General features: G+C 39.5%; 1 long non-coding RNA gene across 1 annotated transcript; it reads right to left on the bottom strand.

Moving 5' to 3' along the window:
- Positions 1–7,157: 7,157 nt before the first annotated feature.
- LOC133610023 (uncharacterized) lies at positions 7,158–13,044 on the bottom strand. Its single transcript, XR_009815818.1, has 3 exons — positions 12,910–13,044; positions 7,961–8,036; positions 7,158–7,369 (listed from the first exon to the last, which is right to left on the bottom strand). It is a non-coding gene; the product is annotated as an uncharacterized lncRNA (long non-coding RNA).
- Positions 13,045–17,748: the final 4,704 nt, after the last annotated feature.

Here is a 17,748-nt window from a genome sequence, read left to right as displayed (position 1 = left end):
TATTTAAATATTTAATTAATTAAATTATATTAACATTATATTAATATTAATACGATCATTTGACCAGAGTCAGAATTCTCCAGAGAAAACTAAGGTTTTTTTTTTAGTATTTGTTTTAAAAACCATCAGGTTACAGGGAAGCAAAATATTGAGAAAGGCAGTAATACAGCATCAATCACAAAATAAACCCCTCTGGGAAGTAATCTTTGAGCAAAAAGACAATATAAACAATACAAATCAGTGATCTTTTGGCGTCACAACCGTCCTCGTCTCTGGTGCCTTCTGGCCGCATTGTACCGATGGTCGTGTTTCCAGGATGCGGGCAAAAAATAAGAGGCGCACGTGAAGCCCGAGGCAAAAAAAAAACGTAATTTAGCGTGATAAAGTGAAAAACAAATAAAAGCTGTGGCATAAACAATGGACCTGCTCCAAATGGGTATTAAATGAGGCATGATTCATGGCGGCAGCAGGTGGGGACACGAATCACGAAACAGAAACTGGTGTGTAAGATCAGCGCACCTAGCAAACCCGAACATGAACAAAGGAAATTGCTCTAAAACCAAATTAGACTTAAACATAAATAATGGACCTGCTCCAAATGGGTATTAAATGAGGGATGATTAATGGCGGCAGCAGGTGGGGACACAAATCACTAAACAGAAACTGGTGTGTAAGATCAGCGCCCCTAACAAACCACAAGGTGAACAAAGGAAATTGCTCTAAAATCAAAATAGACTTAAACATAAACAATGGACCTGCTCCAAATGGGTATTAAATGAGGCATGATTCATGGCGGCAGCAGGTGGGGACACGAATCACTAAACAGAAACTGGTGTGTAAGATCAGCGCACCTAGCAAACCAGAACGTGAACAAAAGAAAGTGCTCTAAAACAAAAATAGACTTAAACATAAACAATGGACCTGCTCCAATTGGGTATTAAATGAGGCCTGATTAATGGCGGTAGCAGGTGGGGACACAAATCACGAAACAGAAACTGGTGAATAAGATCAGCGCCCCTAGCAAACCAGAACGTGAACAAAGGAAATTGCTCTAAAACCAAAATAGACTTAAACATAAACAATGGACCTGCTCCAAATGGGTATTAAATGAAGCATGATTCATGGCGGCAGCAGGTGGGGACACAAATCACGAAACAGAAACTGGTGTGTAAGATCAGCGCACCTAGCAAACCAGAACGTGAACAAAGGAAATTGCTCTAAAACCAAAATAGACTTAAACATAAACAATGGACCTGCTCCAATTGGGTTTTGAACGAGGCATGATTCATGGCGGCAGCAGGTGGGGACACGAATCACGAAACAGAAACTGGTGTGTAAGATCAGCGCACCTAGCAAACCCGAACGTGAACTAAGGAAATTGCTTTAAAACCAAAATAGACTTAAACATAAACAATGGACCTGCTCCAAATGGGTATTAAATGAAGCATGATTCATGGCGGCAGCAGGTGGGGACACGAATCACGAAACAGAAACTGGTGTGTAAGATCAGCGCACCTAGCAAACCAGAACGTGAACAAAGGAAATTGCTCTAAAACCAATATAGACTTAAACATAAACAACGGATCTGCTCCAAATGGGTATTAAATGAGGCATGATTCATGGCGGCAGCAGGTGGGGACACGAATCACGAAACAGAAACTGGTGTGTAAGATCAGCGCACCTAGCAAACCCGAACATGAACAAAGGAAATTGCTCTAAAACCAAATTAGACTTAAACATAAATAATGGACCTGCTCCAAATGGGTATTAAATGAGGCATGATTAATGGCGGCAGCAGGTTGGGACACGAATCGCGAAACAGAAACGGGTGTGTAAGATCAGCGGACCTAGCAAACCCGAACGTAAACAAAGGAAATTGCTCTAAAACCAATATAGACTTAAACATAAACAACGGACCTGCTCCAAATGGGTTTTAAATGAGGCATGATTCATGGCGGCAGCATGTGGGGACACAAATCACGAAACAGAAACTGGTGTGTAAGATCAGCGCACCTAGCAAACCCAAACATGAACAAAGAAAATTGCTCTAAAACCAAATTAGACTTAAACATAAATAATGGACCTGCTCCAAATGGGTATTAAATGAGGCATGATTAATGGCGGCAGCAGGTAGGGACACAAATCACGAAACAGAAACTGGTGTGTAAGATCAGCGCCCCTAACAAACCACAAGGTGAACAAAGGAAATTGCTCTAAAACCAAAATAGACTTAAACATAAACAATGGACCTGCTCCAAATGGGTATTAAATGAGGCCTGATTAATGGCGGTAGCAGGTGGGGACACAAATCACTAAACAGAAACTGGTGAATAAGATCAGCGCCCCTAGCAAACCAGAACATGAACAAAGGAAATTGCTCTAAAACCAAAATAGACTTAAACATAAACAATGGATCTGCTCCAAATAGGTATTAAATGAGGCATGATTCATGGCGGCAGCAGGTGGGGGACACAAATCACGAAACAGAAACGGGTGTGTAAGATCAGCGCACCTAGCAAACCAGAACGTGAACAAAGGAAAGTGCTCTAAAACCAAAATAGACTTAAACATAAACAATGGACCTGCTCCAAATGGGTATTAAATGAGGCAAGATTCATGGCGGCAGCAGGTGGGGACACGAATCACGAAACAGAAACTGGTGTGTAAGATCAGCGCACCTAGCAAACCCGAACGTGAACTAAGGAAATTGCTTTAAAACCAAAATAGACTTAAACATAAACAACGGACCTGCTCCAAATGGGTATTAAATGAGGCATGATTCATGGCGGCAGCAGGTGGGGACACGAATCACGAAACAGAAACGGGTGTGTAAGATCAGCGCCCCTAGCAAACCAGAACGTGAACAAAGGAAATTGCTCTAAAACCAATATAGACTTAAACATAAACAATGGATCTGCTCCAAATGGGTATTAAATGAGGCATGATTCATGGCGGCAGCAGGTGGGGACACGAATCACGAAACAGAAACGGGTGTGTAAGATCAGCGCACCTAGCAAACCAGAACGTGAACAAAGGAAATTGCTCTAAAACCAAATTAGACTTAAACATAAATAATGGACCTGCTCCAAATGGGTATTAAATGAGGCATGATTCATGGCGGCAGCAGGTGGGGACACGAATCACGAAACAGAAACGGGTGTGTAAGATCAGCGCCCCTAACAAACCACAAGGTGAACAAAGGAAATTGCTCTAAAACCAAAATAGACTTAAACATAAACAACGCACCTGCTCCAAATGGGTAGTTTGCTGTTTTTGTTGCATTTTTGTTGCGTTTCCCTTGATTGTAAAATATGTCGATCAGGGGGGGGGGTGACGTTCATATGTTGTCAATATTCAGTGTTTTATCGTTCATAGTTCGATGTTTTTGTTCCATTGTTGTTGCGTTTCGCTTGATTATAAAATATGTCGATGGAGAGGGTGGGTGACATTCATATGTTGTCAATATTCAATGTTTTATCCTTCATAGTTTGCTGTTTTTGTTGCATTTTTGTTGCGTTTCCCTTGATTGTAAAATATGTCGATCAAGGGGCGGGGGTGACGTTCATATGTTGTGAATATTCAGTGTTTTATCCTTCATAGTTTGCTGTTTTTGTTGCATTTCTGTTGCGTTTCGCTTGATTGTAAAATATGTCGATGGAGAGGGGGGGTGACATTCATATGTTGTCAATATTCAGTGTTTTATCCTTCATAGCTCGATGTTTTTGTTGCATTTTTGTTGCGTTTCGCTTGATTGTAAAATATGTCGATGGAGAGGGGGTGTGACGTTCATATGTTGTCAATATTCAGTGTTTTATCGTTCATAGTTCGATGTTTTTGTTGCATTTTTGTTGCGTTTCACTTGATTGTTAAATATGTCGATGGAGAGGGGGTATGACGCTCATATGTTGTGAATATTCAGTGTTTTATCATTCATAGTTTGCTGTTTTTGTTGCATTTTTGTTGCATTTTGCTTGATTGTAAAATATGTCGATGGAGAAGGGGTATGACGTTCATATGTTGTCAGTATTCAATGTTTTATCGTTCATAGTTGGCTGTTTTTGTTGCATTTTTGTTGCGTTTCGCTTGATTGTAAAATATGTCGATGGAGAAGGGGTATGACGTTCATATGTTGTCAGTATTCAATGTTTTATCGTTCATAGTTGGCTGTTTTTGTTGCATTTTTGTTGCGTTTCGCTTGATTGTAAAATATGTCGATCAAGGGGGGGTGACGTTCATATGTTGTCAATATTCAGTATTTTATCCTTCATAGTTCACTGTTTTTGTTGCGTTTCGCTTGATTGTAAAATATGTCGATGGAGAGGGGGGTTGAAGTTCATATTTTGTGAATATTCAGTGTTTTATCCTTCATAGTTCGCTGTTTTTGTTGCATTTCTGTTGCGTTTCGCTTGATTGTAAAATATGTCGATGGAGAGGGGGGGGTGACGTTCATATGTTGTCAATATTCAGTGTTTTATCCTTCATAGTTCGATGTTTTTGTTGCATTTTTGTTGCGTTTCGCTTGATTGTAAAATATGTCGATCAAGGGCGGGGTGACGTTCATATGTTGTCAATATTCAGTGTTTTATCGTTCATAGTTCGATGTTTTTGTTGCATTTTTGTTGCGTTTCGCTTGATTGTAAAATGTGTCGATCAAGGGCGGGGTGACGATATATATATGTATATATATATATACATATGTACATACCGGCCCCCAGACACATTTTTAGAAAAATAGCCCGTTTAGTACACTGTTGAGGTGTTTCAATACTCGTTTTCCTGCATAGTATTTCCCCACCCGTGGTCATGTGGTGACATAAATGATGGTATTTTGAGAGGTAATTATTGAAGTCAGACATCACTGAAGGCCTAGGTGGGAAACTGTCATAGTTAATATTGTAAATCCCACATTCTTTATTTTCATGTACATTCTGGGTGTCTCATTCAGTGAAAAAATTTAAAATTCCATTCCGTTTTTTCAAGGCGGTCTGTCATAACGTTTTTACCATTCAGACATTATTGTCAGGTTTTGTATTAGTGTTCCTAAAAAAATAGCCCCCACATGCATTTTTTTTCTCTAAATTAGGCCCCCCCGAGGCAAAATAATTGTCCAGGCCTGAAAATTAGTTTGTTTGCAATTTCGTTGTACAATGACAATAAAGATCTATTCTATTCTCGATTCTTTAAAGGGTTTGTTTTTCCTCCACGAGTTGTATTTCTTTGGCAAATGCCAGAGGCTGTTTTTGTTCCAAAGACAAGAAAATGAAGTCAATGTGAGAAAATGAGTTTCACTCGGGCATAATTATTGATCTCCATTAGTGTAATAATGAACTGTTGTATTCTTTTCCCGTGTAAAAAATAATTTAAAAAATGTTACCATTTAGTGGTCAATTGTACGGAATATGTACTGTACTGTGCAATCTACTAATAAAAGTTACAATCAATCAATCAATGGCACCACCAGTTTATACGGCGTTGGATGAGTGCTACAAATTGTGAGTTCAAATATTGTATTTCTTAATTTTTTCATATTTAATATGTTTTTTTGTTTTTTTTTTACAATTACTTACATTTTGACAGTACCACGTAAGAAGTCATACCAAAGACTATAAAAATGGGACCCATTACCTCCCTGCTTGGCACTCAGCATCAAGGGTTGGAATTGGGGGTTAAATCACCAAAAATGATTCCCGGGCGTGGCCACCGCTGCTGCTCACTGCTCCCCTCACCTCCCAGGGGGTGATCAAGGGTGATGGGTCGAATGCAGAGAACAATTTTGCCACACCTAGTGTGTGTGTGACAATCATTGGTACTTTAACTTCAACTTTAATATGTTTGATGCGGGTTTATTGATTTTTAAATGCGCCAAAAAATAGCCCGTTTAGTACTAGGTATGTCCGATAATGGCTTTTTGCCGATATCCGATATTCCGATATTGTCCAACTCTCAACCGATACCGATATGTACAGTTGTGGAATTAACACATTATTATGCAGGCCCGCAGGCCACGCCCCCCCTCCACACCCACATTCCTTATTTCATGTACATTCTGGGTGTCTCGTTCAGTAAAATAATGTCAAATTTCATTCCGTTTTTTTTAAGGCGGTCTGTCCATAACATTTTTACCATTCAGACATTATTGTGAGGTTTTGTATTAGTGTTCCTAAAAAAATAGATATACCGGCCATCAGACACATTTTTAGAAAAATAGCCCGTTTATAGTATAGTATTTCCCCACCAGTGGTCATGTGGTGACATAAATGATGGTATTTTGAGAGGTATTTATTGAAGTCGGACTAAGTAAGGACATCACCGAAGGCCTAGGTGGGAAACTGTCAGTTAATATTGAAAATCCCACATTCTTTACTTTCATGTACATTCTGGGTGTCTCGTTCAGTGAAAACATTTCAAATTCCATTCCGTTTTTCACCTTTTTACCATTCAGACATTATTGTGAGGTTTTGTATTAGTGTTCCTAAAAAATAGGTATACCGGCCCCCGGACACATTTTTGGAAAAATAGCCCGTTTAGTACACTGTTGAGGTGATTCAATACGCGTTTTTCTGTATCGTATTTCCCCACCCGTGGTCATGTGGTGACATAAATGATGTCATTTTGAGAGGTATTTATTGAAGTCAGACATCACTGAAGGCCTAGGTGGGAAACGCACGGCCCGCCACTATCATAGTTAATATTGTAAATCCCACTGTAGAGGTTGCCCTCTAGTGGGTTCTTCGAACCACCACACACTGCCAGGAGAGCCCGGAATTCAGAGTATAACACTGTTTTATTTTCATCAATAGTGCAAGTCTTTTGCTTTCCAGCAAACAGCACCTCCAACTCCCACTCCGTGTCTCAACCCGGCTGCTGCTAATGAAGGCGACAGGTGATTAGATAACAAGGCCCACCCGGGGCATCGACGCACCTGTCGCTGTCTTCGAGGCCGGTCCTGTCACACCCCATTCTGCGGCAGGCCCGCGGGCCACGCCCCCCTCCACACCCACATTCCTTATTTCATGTACATTCTGGGTGTCTCGTTCAGTAAAAGAACGTCAAATTTCATTCCGTTTTTTTTTAAGGCGTTCCATCCATAACGTTTTTACCATTCAGACATTATTGTGAGGTTTTGTATTAGTGTTCCTAAAAAAATAGATACGCATTTTTTTCTCTAAATTAAGCCCCCTGAGGCAAAAATAATTGCCCAAGCCTGGTATAAAGGGTTTGTTTCTCTCCACAAGTTGTATTTCTTTGGCATATGCCGGAGGCCGTTCTTGTTCCAAAGACAAGAAAATAAAGTTAATGTGAGAAAATGAGTTCCATGCGGGCATAATTATTGATTATTGATCTCGGCGCACTGTTGTATTCTTTTTCCCTAAAAAAAAAATAAAAAAAAATAGTGTATCAGGTAACTTGAACACTGTTAAAAAAACAACTTTCATCTAATGTACTCAGTGAGTTCTCAGTCGTTCTTGTCAGCGCAGAAGAAAACATTCAGGTTATGATTAGATCGATACTTGTTATACTCGTGTTTTTGCAGATGTCTTCATTGATAGCAAATGTAAAAAAAAAACTAAAAAAAACATGCACTCCGGTCAATACTTGTCAAAATAAAACATGCTCAAACAGAATTGGTAAAAAAGTGCTTGAGCAGAATGTCAGCTTTTACTGCACTCGTGTTTTTTTTGTCTTTCTTGCCGGTTGCTAGGAGACAAGAGTGTAGTGCCTAAAGGTTTTCCGATATGTGCCTGAGCTCTACTATTATTTTTTTAAGCTTCAATACATATATTTATATATATATACATATAAATGTAACCAGTGATTCCATGCAAAGTGATTATCGCGGCCGTGTAAGCCTTCAAACGTCGTTGCCATGGAAACACAGTATTGATATGTAACACTGTTTAACATTATACATCAACTAATGAGAATTATATCAATCTTCTCGTCGTTAGCGGTGACTTACCTGTGTCCGCCAGCGGGGAGCGCTGATGTTCCGCATCAGGTTGAAGCTCGATTCCATTTTTCTGTTCTTTTCCACCCTGGATAGAAAAAAAAAACAACAAAAAAAACAAGGTTGTTCTTAAGGAATGTGGGGTGGCTGACGGAGACCCACAGCGAACACCTCGACCTCGATTACCTCCTCCCGGGAAGCCCCCCCCTGCACTTAGAAGAGTGGTTGTCAAACTTTTCTCACCAAGCACCACCTCGGATTGAAATACAGTAGCGTAGTAGCCCCAAGTATTCATTAAAAACAAGGCGGTATATTTCATATTTTTGGCCAACGTAACGTTACACACAAGGTTCAGAGAATCGGGAGAAATCACTGCAAGGCTGAAAACCAACATTGAATGACCTCAGGCGGTACTGCATCAAAAAGCGACATCGGCGTGTAAAGGATATCACCACATGGGCTCAGGAACACTTCAGAAAACCACTGTCAGTAACTACAGTTGGTCGCTACATCTGTAAGTGCAAGTTAAAACTCTACTATGCAAAGCGAAAGTGAAGTGAATTATATTTATATAGCGCTTTTCTCTAGTGACTCAAAGCGCTTTACATAGTGAAAGCCAATGTGTAAGTAACATTTTTAAACCAGTGTGGGTGGCACTGGGACCAGGTGGGTAAAGTGTCTTGCCCAAGGACACAACAGCAGTGACTCAGATGGCGGAAGCCGGGATCGAACCTGGAACCCTCAAGTTGCTGGCACGGCCGCTCTACCAACCGAGCTATACCGCCCCATGATGAGTGCTTATAAATCACATTGCGTGTGCTAAATACATTTATTTGCATTTCTTCCTCGCAGTTTTGTTGCCGTTTTGCTGCTCAGCTTATATTTTGCATAATAATGAAGTCTGAGATGCAAAATGTGCGAGTGCTATCAGGTTTGCACATGTTTTAGTACGCGCAAACCTGTAATCTTAATTACAAAATGTTTCTAAAACTACCTTAAATCCCCGATTATAAGACGTTACTTTTTTCCTACACTTTGAACTAGAGATGACCGATAATGGCTTTTTTGCCGATATCCGATATTGTCCAACTCTCAATCACCGACTCCGACACCGACCCATTTATCAACAACACCCAGAAACGCCGGCGGACTGTTGAACAACTTAAGCTGTACATCAAGCAGGAATGGGAAATAATCCCACCTGAAAAGCTTCAAAAATTGGTCTCCTCAGTTCCCAAATGTTTGTATGTTGCCATCCAAGTAACGTTATCATGGACGCCCCTGCTTATTTCAGCAAGACAATGCCAAGCTACGTGTTACAACAGCGTGGCTTCAGAGCAAAAGAGTGCGGGTACTAGACTGGCCTGCCTGTAGTCCAGACCTGTCCCCCATTGATTCAAAAATTGGTCTCCTCAGTTCCCAAACGTTTACTGAGTGTTGTTAAAAGGAAAGGCCATGTAACACAGTGGTAAAAATGTCCCTGTGCCAACTTTTTTGCAATGTGTTGCTGCCATTAAAATTCTAAGTTAATGATCATCCATCCATCCATTTTCTACCGCTTGTCCCTTTTGGGGTGGCGTGGGATGCTGGAGCCTATCTCAGCTGCATTCGGGCGGAAGGCGGAGTACACCCTGGACAAGTCGCCACCTCATCACAGGGCCAATACAGATAGACAGACAACATTCACACTCACATTAAGTTAATGATCATTTGCAAAAAAAAAAAAAAAAAAAAAAAAAAAAAAATTCTCAGTTGGAACAACAAATATTTTGTCTTTGCAGTCTATTCAATTGAATATAAGTTGAAAATCATTGTTGTGGAAGTTGCTTCCCAGCAGTTCCACTGTTAGCCAAGCGTGCAGTTTTTAACCAGGTTTTAATGTGCCTAGATTTTATCAAAAGTTTTCTCCAGCAGGACGTGGCTTTTCCCAGTCACCTCCGTATCCTCTCTCCCCTCCTGTTCCCGGCCGCTTACTGTTAAAGACAACAGATGATGAGATAACTCGTACCACCTGGGAGATCTAATCACCTGTTCAGCTGTGTCTCGCCGTCAGCGCTGCCACGCCCCCATCTGATGTCACTCAAAACCTCAGTAACCATGGACAGAGGCAGTGACTTTCGCTCCTGCAAGCAGCGCTGGCCACACCTCCCTCCACAATTGTATTCTGTTTTTATTTAAGATTTACACAACGTGCCAACTTCACTGGTTTTGGGCTTCGTACTTGATTATAAATCAGTCAATCACAGTTGGTTTGTATCGCCCTTAATTTACAAGTACTTCAATGGGCTTCACAAACCACGACATGCCCTGATCTGAACCCACATCAGGGCAAGGAAAAACGACAAAAGCCCGAATTGGGACATTTAAAACCAATGCAATGTGAGGTACAACTATGTGTTACAAACACAAAGCATGAATCTGCTTTGTGTTACAGGTGACTTGTTTGTAAAAGTTTGGCCCTAAACCAAGGCCATTCAATTGATGGCCAAATCCGACCCGTAAATAACAATATATTTTTGCAGAAAATTCCTAAAATAACTAGAGCAAGGGAGTTAATGTCATTTTAGCTCAAATCTGTTCCCAAGTGGGCCGGAATGGTAAAATCACTGCACAATAACTTAAAAATAAAGACAACCTCAAATTGTTTTCTTTGTCCTACTTTGGCCCAAAATTGAACAATTACATTCTGAAAATGTACGCGTCACACAAAAATCCTCTTGCAGAACACTTCAAGTTAGTTGAAAATTCTGAGGAAAAAAATTGGTGCTGTTTTAAAAACAACCTGAATAACACAATAAACTTAAGATTTTGTCTCAGTGTGTTTACGAAGCCATTAGACTTTAAGCACTTCCTATTTAGCAGTTCACCATTAAAAACGTTTGGAAAAGCAAAGTGAGTGTTTTTTCTAGTGATGGGTTGATGAGGCATCATGAAGCGTTTCGACACATTGCAAAACTGTATTGATACTGTGTCGATACTGTGTCACTAAATACTGACATCTGCTGGACATTAAAAATCCCTACAGGCAACCTATGGACCAACTCAACTGACACTGATTTTATACCCTAGTACAGGGGTCACCAACCTTTTTGAAACCAAAAACTACTTCTTGGGTACTGATTAATGCGAAGGGTTACCAGTTTGATACACACTTAAATAAATAAATACATTGTCATTTGTAAGTTACACGTAAGTGTGATTTAAACAAGAATATCTAAATAAATAAATGTATATATATAAAAAAATGGGTATTTCTGTCTGTCATTCCGTCGTACATTTTTTTTTCCTTTTACGGAAGGTTTTTTGTAGAGAATAAATGATGAAAAAAACACTAAATTGAACGGTTTAAAAGAGGAGAAAACACGAAAAAATTTAAAATAAAATTTTGAAACATAGTTCATCTTCAATTTCGACTCTTTAAAATTCAAAATTCAACCGACAAAAAGAAGAGAAAAACTAGCTTATTTGAATCTTTTTGAATAAATTAAAAGAATTTATGGAACATCATTAGTAATTTTTCCTGATTAAGATAAATTTTAGAATTTTAATGATAAATTGGTTAAAATCCAATCTGCACTTTGTTAGAATATTTAACAAATTGGACCAAGCTATATTTCTAACAAAGACAAATCAGTATTTCTTCTAGATTTTCCAGAACAAAAATTTTAAAAGAAATTCAAAATACTTTGAAATAAGATTTAAATTTGATTCTACAGATTTTCTAGATTTGCCAGAATATTTTTCTTGAATTTTAATCATAGTAAGTTTGAAGAAATATTTCACAAATATTCTTCGTCGAAAAACCAGAAGCTAAAATATTTATTATTCTTTACAATAAAAAAAATTTTTTTTTTTACTTGAACATTGATTTAAATTGTCAGGAAAGAAGAGGAAGAAATTTAAAAGGTAAAAAGGTATATTTGTTTAAAAATCATAAAATCATTTTTAAGGTTGTATTTTTTCTCTAAAATTGTATTTCTAAAAGTAATAAGAAGCAAAGTAAAAATAAATGAATGTATTTAAACAAGTGAAGACCCATCAATCCATCCATTTTCTACCGCTTATTCCAAGTGAAGACCAAGTCTTAAAAAGATTTTCTTGGATTTTCAAATTCTATTTGAGTTTTGTCTCTTTTAGAATTAAAAATGTCGAGCAAAGCGAGACCAGCTTTCTGGTAAATAAATAAAATTTAAAAAATAGAGGCAGCTCACTGGTAAGTGCTGCTCTTTGAGCTATTTTTAGAACAGGCCAGCGGGCTACTCATCTGGTCCTTACGGGCTACCTGGTGACTGCGGGCACCGCGTTGGTGACCCCTGCCCTAGTATATACAATAATATAAACCAAGTCATTGTATTTCATTTAGGATTATTTCATATCTTCATTTAGATAAAAATATATTTTTATCTTTTTTAGATAAGGTCAATAAATAATGTGAACATGTATCATAACATGTAAATCTAAGAGAATGTGTTGTGGATGATTGTGGATTGGGAATTTTTTTAATTTTATTTTTTTATACATTTTTATAAAAAAAAAAAAGTTTTTCCGACGTATTACATTTTAGACGATTTCTCTTCTTAGTTATTATTTCTCCGGCTGTAGAAAAGACACGCTCACAGGGCACAGAGGAGGCGTCAGTGCGACACAGTTCGCGTATCGGTCACATGACCAAAACAGCTCATGATCGGTCACGTGACTTTCTAAAAGCGGTACGCGCACCGACACAGGGTTTTGCTCTATGAGCTCGACGCATGCGCCGATGCATCGGTGTTGCCGGACCCATCACTAGTTTTTTCCTCAAACCGCCGCATATCGGATCGATACCTAAATTTGTGGTATCATCTAAAACTAATGTAAAGTATCCAAACAACAGAAGAATAAGTGATTATTACATTTTAACAGAAGTGTAGATAGAAAATGTTAAAAGAGTAAGTAAGCAGATTGTGGAAGTCGATCCCTACCCGTTGCACGGATACCACGTCACAAGAGCCAGGCGTGCCGTTTTACCAGAGTTGTATTTTATTTCCCATGCAGATTTTTCAACACAATCTTTTCATGTCGCTTTTCTCCAGTCTCTCTCCTCCTTCCTCCGCTGGCCGCTCACTGTTAAAGACAACACGTACCACCTGTGCAATCTAATCACCTGCCAGCTGTGTCTTGCCCCTAGCTGATGGTGCTCCGCCCTCGACACCATTGCCAGAGGCGGTGACCTTTGCTCCTGCAGGTGCGCTGACGCACTTCCCTCCACACAGATATCTACAGTAAATGAACAAGTACAAACCCCGTTTCCATATGAGTTGGGAAATTGTGTTAGATGTAAATATAAACGGAATACAATGATTTGCAAATCATTTTCAACCCATATTCAGTTGAATGCACTACAAAGACAAGATTTGTGATGTTCAAACTCATAAACTTTATTTTTTTTTGGCAAATTATAATTAACTTAGAATTTCATGGCTGCAACACGTGCCAAAGTAGTTGGGAAAGGGCATGTTCACCACTGTGTTACATCACCTTTTCTTTTAACAACACTCAATAAACGATTGGGAACTGAGGAAACTAATTGTTGAAGCTTTGAAAGTGGAATTCTTTCCCATTCTTGTTTTATGTAGAGCTTCAGTCATTCAACAGTCCGGGGTCTACGCTGTCGTATTTTACGCTTCATAATGCGCCACACATTTTCGATGGGAGACAGGTCTGGACTGCAGGCGGGCCAGAAAAGTACCCGCACTCTTTTTTTACGAAGCGACACTGTTGTAACACGTGCTGAATGTGGCTTGGCATTGTCTTGCTGAAATAAGCAGGGGCGTCCATGAAAAAGACAGTGCTTAGATGGCAGCATATGTTGCTCCAAAACCTGTATGTACCTTTCAGCATTAATGGTGCCTTCACAGATGTGTAAGTTACCCATGCCTTGGGCACTAATGCACCCCCATACCATCACAGATGCTGGCTTTTCAACTTTCCGTCGATAACAGTCTGGATGGTTCGCTTCCCCTTTGGTCCGGATGACACGATGTCGAATATTTCCAAAAGCAATTTGAAATGTGGACTCATCAGACCACAGAACACTTTTCCACTTTGCATGAGTCCATCTTAGATGATCTCGGCCCCAGAGAAGCCCACCTCTCCTTCGTGGAGGGGGGGGGGGGCAAATTCGGTGACCACAGATGACGCGCTAGCTGTCCAAAGTCAGGACCCAGGGTGGACCACTCATCTGTGCATCAGTTGGGGACGTCTCTGCGCTGCTGACCTGTCTCCACTCAAGATGATCTTCTGCTGGCCCCACTATGGACTGGACTCTCACTATTATGTTAGATCCACTATGGACTGGACTCTCACACTATTATGTTAGATCCTCTATGGACTGGACTCTCACACTATTATGTTAGATCCACTATGGACTGAACTCTCACTATTATGTTAGATCCACTATGGACTGGACTCTCACACTATTATGTTAGATCCACTATGGACTGGACTTTCACTATTATGTTAGATCCACTATGGACTGGACTCTCACACTATTATGTTAGATCCTCTATGGACTGGACTCTCACTATTATGCTAGATCCACTATGGACTGGACTCTCACACTATTATGTTAGATCCACTATGGACTGGACTCTCACTATTATGTTAGATCCACTATGGACTGGACTCTCACTATTATGTTAGATCCACTATGGACTGGACTCTCATTATTATGTTAGATCCACTATGGACTGGACTCTCACACTATTATGTTAGATCCTCTATGGACTGGACTCTCACACTATTATGTTAGATCCACTATGGACTGGACTCTCACTATTATGTTAGATCCACTATGGACTGGACTCTCACACTATTATGTTAGATCCTCTATGGACTGGACTCTCACACTATTATGTTAGATCCACTATGGACTGGACTCTCACTATTATGTTAGATCCACTATGGACTGGACTCTCACTATTATGTTAGTTCCACTATGGACTGGACTCTCACACTATTATGTTAGATCCACTATGGACTGGACTTTCACTATTATGTTAGATCCACTATGGACTGGACTCTCACACTATTATGTTAGATCCTCTATGGACTGGACTCTCACTATTATGTTAGATCCACTATGGACTGGACTCTCACTATTATGCTAGATCCACTATGGACTGGACTCTCACACTATTATGTTAGATCCACTATGGACTGGACTCTCACTATTATGTTAGATCCACTATGGACTGGACTCTCACTATTATGTTAGATCCACTATGGACTGGACTCTCATTATTGTGTTAGATCCACTATGGACTGGACTCTCACACTATTATGTTAGATCCTCTATGGACTGGACTCTCACACTATTATGTTAGATCCACTATGGACTGGACTCTTACTATTATGTTAGATCCACTATGGACTGAACTCTCACACTATTATGTTAGATCCACTATGAACTGGACTCTCACTATTATGTTAGATCCACTATGGAGTGGACTCTCACTATTATGTTAGATCCACTATGGACTGGACTCTCACTATTATGTTAGATCCACTATGGACTGGACTCTCACACTATTATGTTAGATCCTCTATGGACTGGACTCTCACACTATTATGTTAGATCCACTATGGACTGGACTCTCACTATTATGTTAGATCCACTATGGACTGGACTCTCACTATTATGTTAGATCCACTATGGACTGGACTCTCACTATTATGTTAGATCCACTATGGACTGGACTCTCACTATTATGTTAGATCCACTATGGACTGGACTCTCACACTATTATGTTAGATCCACTATGGACTGGACTTTCACTATTATGTTAGATCCACTATGGACTGGACTCTCACACTATTATGTTAGATCCTCTATGGACTGGACTCTCACTATTATGTTGGATCCACTATGGACTGGACTCTCACTATTATGCTAGATCCACTATGGACTGGACTCTCACACTATTATGTTAGATCCACTATGGACTGGACTCTCACTATTATGTTAGATCCACTATGGACTGGACTCTCACACTATTATGTTAGATCCACTATGAACTGGAATCTCACACTATTATGTTAGATCCACTATGGACTGGACTCTCACTATTATGATAGATCCACTATGGACTGGACTCTCACACTATTATGTTAGATCCACTATGGACTGGACTCTCACTATTATGTTAGATCCACTATGGACTGGACTCTCACACTATTATGTTAGATCCACTATGAACTGGAATCTCACACTATTATGTTAGATCCACTATGGACTGGACTCTCACTATTATGTTAGATCCACTATGGACTGGACTCTCACACTATTATGTTAGATCCACTATGAACTGGAATCTCACACTATTATGTTAGATCCACTCGATGTGGGATCTGAACCGAGGATGTCGTTGTGGCTTGCGCAGCCCTTTGAGACACTCGTGATTTAGGGCTATATAAGTAAAACTTTGATTGATTGATTGATAAAATCCTCGTTAGTATTGGGACTCTCCCTTTAGGAACGAAGAGTCCGCCCAGATCGTTTAAAAAAATGATGAAAGGTGACTAGGATTGAAGTTCAACCATTCATTTTCCGGAAAAGAAGTAAGAACAAACAATAGCAATGCCAGCGCTGGGGGAAAGCGAACTGAGCTTTCTAAAGTTCGGAGCAATCTCTAAAAAGGTTGCCCTCCTTAACATGCTTTTGGTCACTGTGAGGAGGATCGAAACTGAAAGTTAAAGGGGAACATTATCACAATTTCAGAAGGGTTAAAATCATTAAAAAATCAGTTCCTAGTGGCTTATTTTATTTTTCGAAGTTGTTTTCAAAATGTTACCCATCACGCAATATCCCTAAAAAAAACTTCAAAGGGCCTGATTTTAACCATCGTTATATACACCCGTCCATTTTCCTGTGACGTCACATAGTGATGCCAACACAAACAAACAGCAAGGTATAGCGACAATAGCTCGGATTCAGACTCGGATTTCAGCGGCTTAACACTGTCTGATAAGATAATTACTAACAACTATGAACTAGGTTTAGAGCATATGAAATACATTTGGCCACAACATGCACTTTAAGAGTGCAGACAGCCCATTTCAGGCGCACTAAGAACATATATTTTTCCACAATTTCAGCACTCAGGTTAACCATACCTAAATAGACACAAAATATGTCATGGCTTGGTCTTGTGTGTATACTTTTCCGGGATGCAACGGAAAGTTGGCTTGGGCGAGACGGGAATGTAAGTACATTTTTATTTAAACTACAAAAACAGGAAGTAAACAAAAGGCGCGCACAATGGCGGAGAACAAACTATGAAACCAAATACTTGCACAAAGGCAAAAACTATGAACAACAAAAAACTAACTGTGGCAATAATAAACAAAACTTACTTGGCATGGACAAAAAGGAGCAACGTGAACGATGGACATGAAAAAATAGCAGCAAGGGTCTTAAGGCTGTGTGGAGAGTGTGCAGAAGCATAAATGTGGAGATGTCGTCAGAACGACAAACTGAAAACAATGAACTTAAATACTATAGACATGATTAACGAAAACAGGTGCGTGACTCAAAATGTGAAACAGGTGCGTGACGTGACAGGTGAAAACTAATGGTTGCTATGGTGACAAAACAAAAGTGCACAAAAAGTCCAAAAACCAAAACGAACATGACCAAAACAAAAACATGATCACACAGACATGACAAAATACTGCATTACTTACACAAGACTACTCGAATGATTGAAAAAAATAAATGTTTTTAAGCTAAATTATTGGTAAACACAGTTAATGTATAATAA

Source organism: Nerophis lumbriciformis, linkage group LG11, assembly GCF_033978685.3.
Source record: "Nerophis lumbriciformis linkage group LG11, RoL_Nlum_v2.1, whole genome shotgun sequence".
NCBI classification, from domain to species: domain Eukaryota; kingdom Metazoa; phylum Chordata; class Actinopteri; order Syngnathiformes; family Syngnathidae; genus Nerophis; species Nerophis lumbriciformis.
This window is presented reverse-complemented; position numbering and strand designations above follow the sequence as displayed.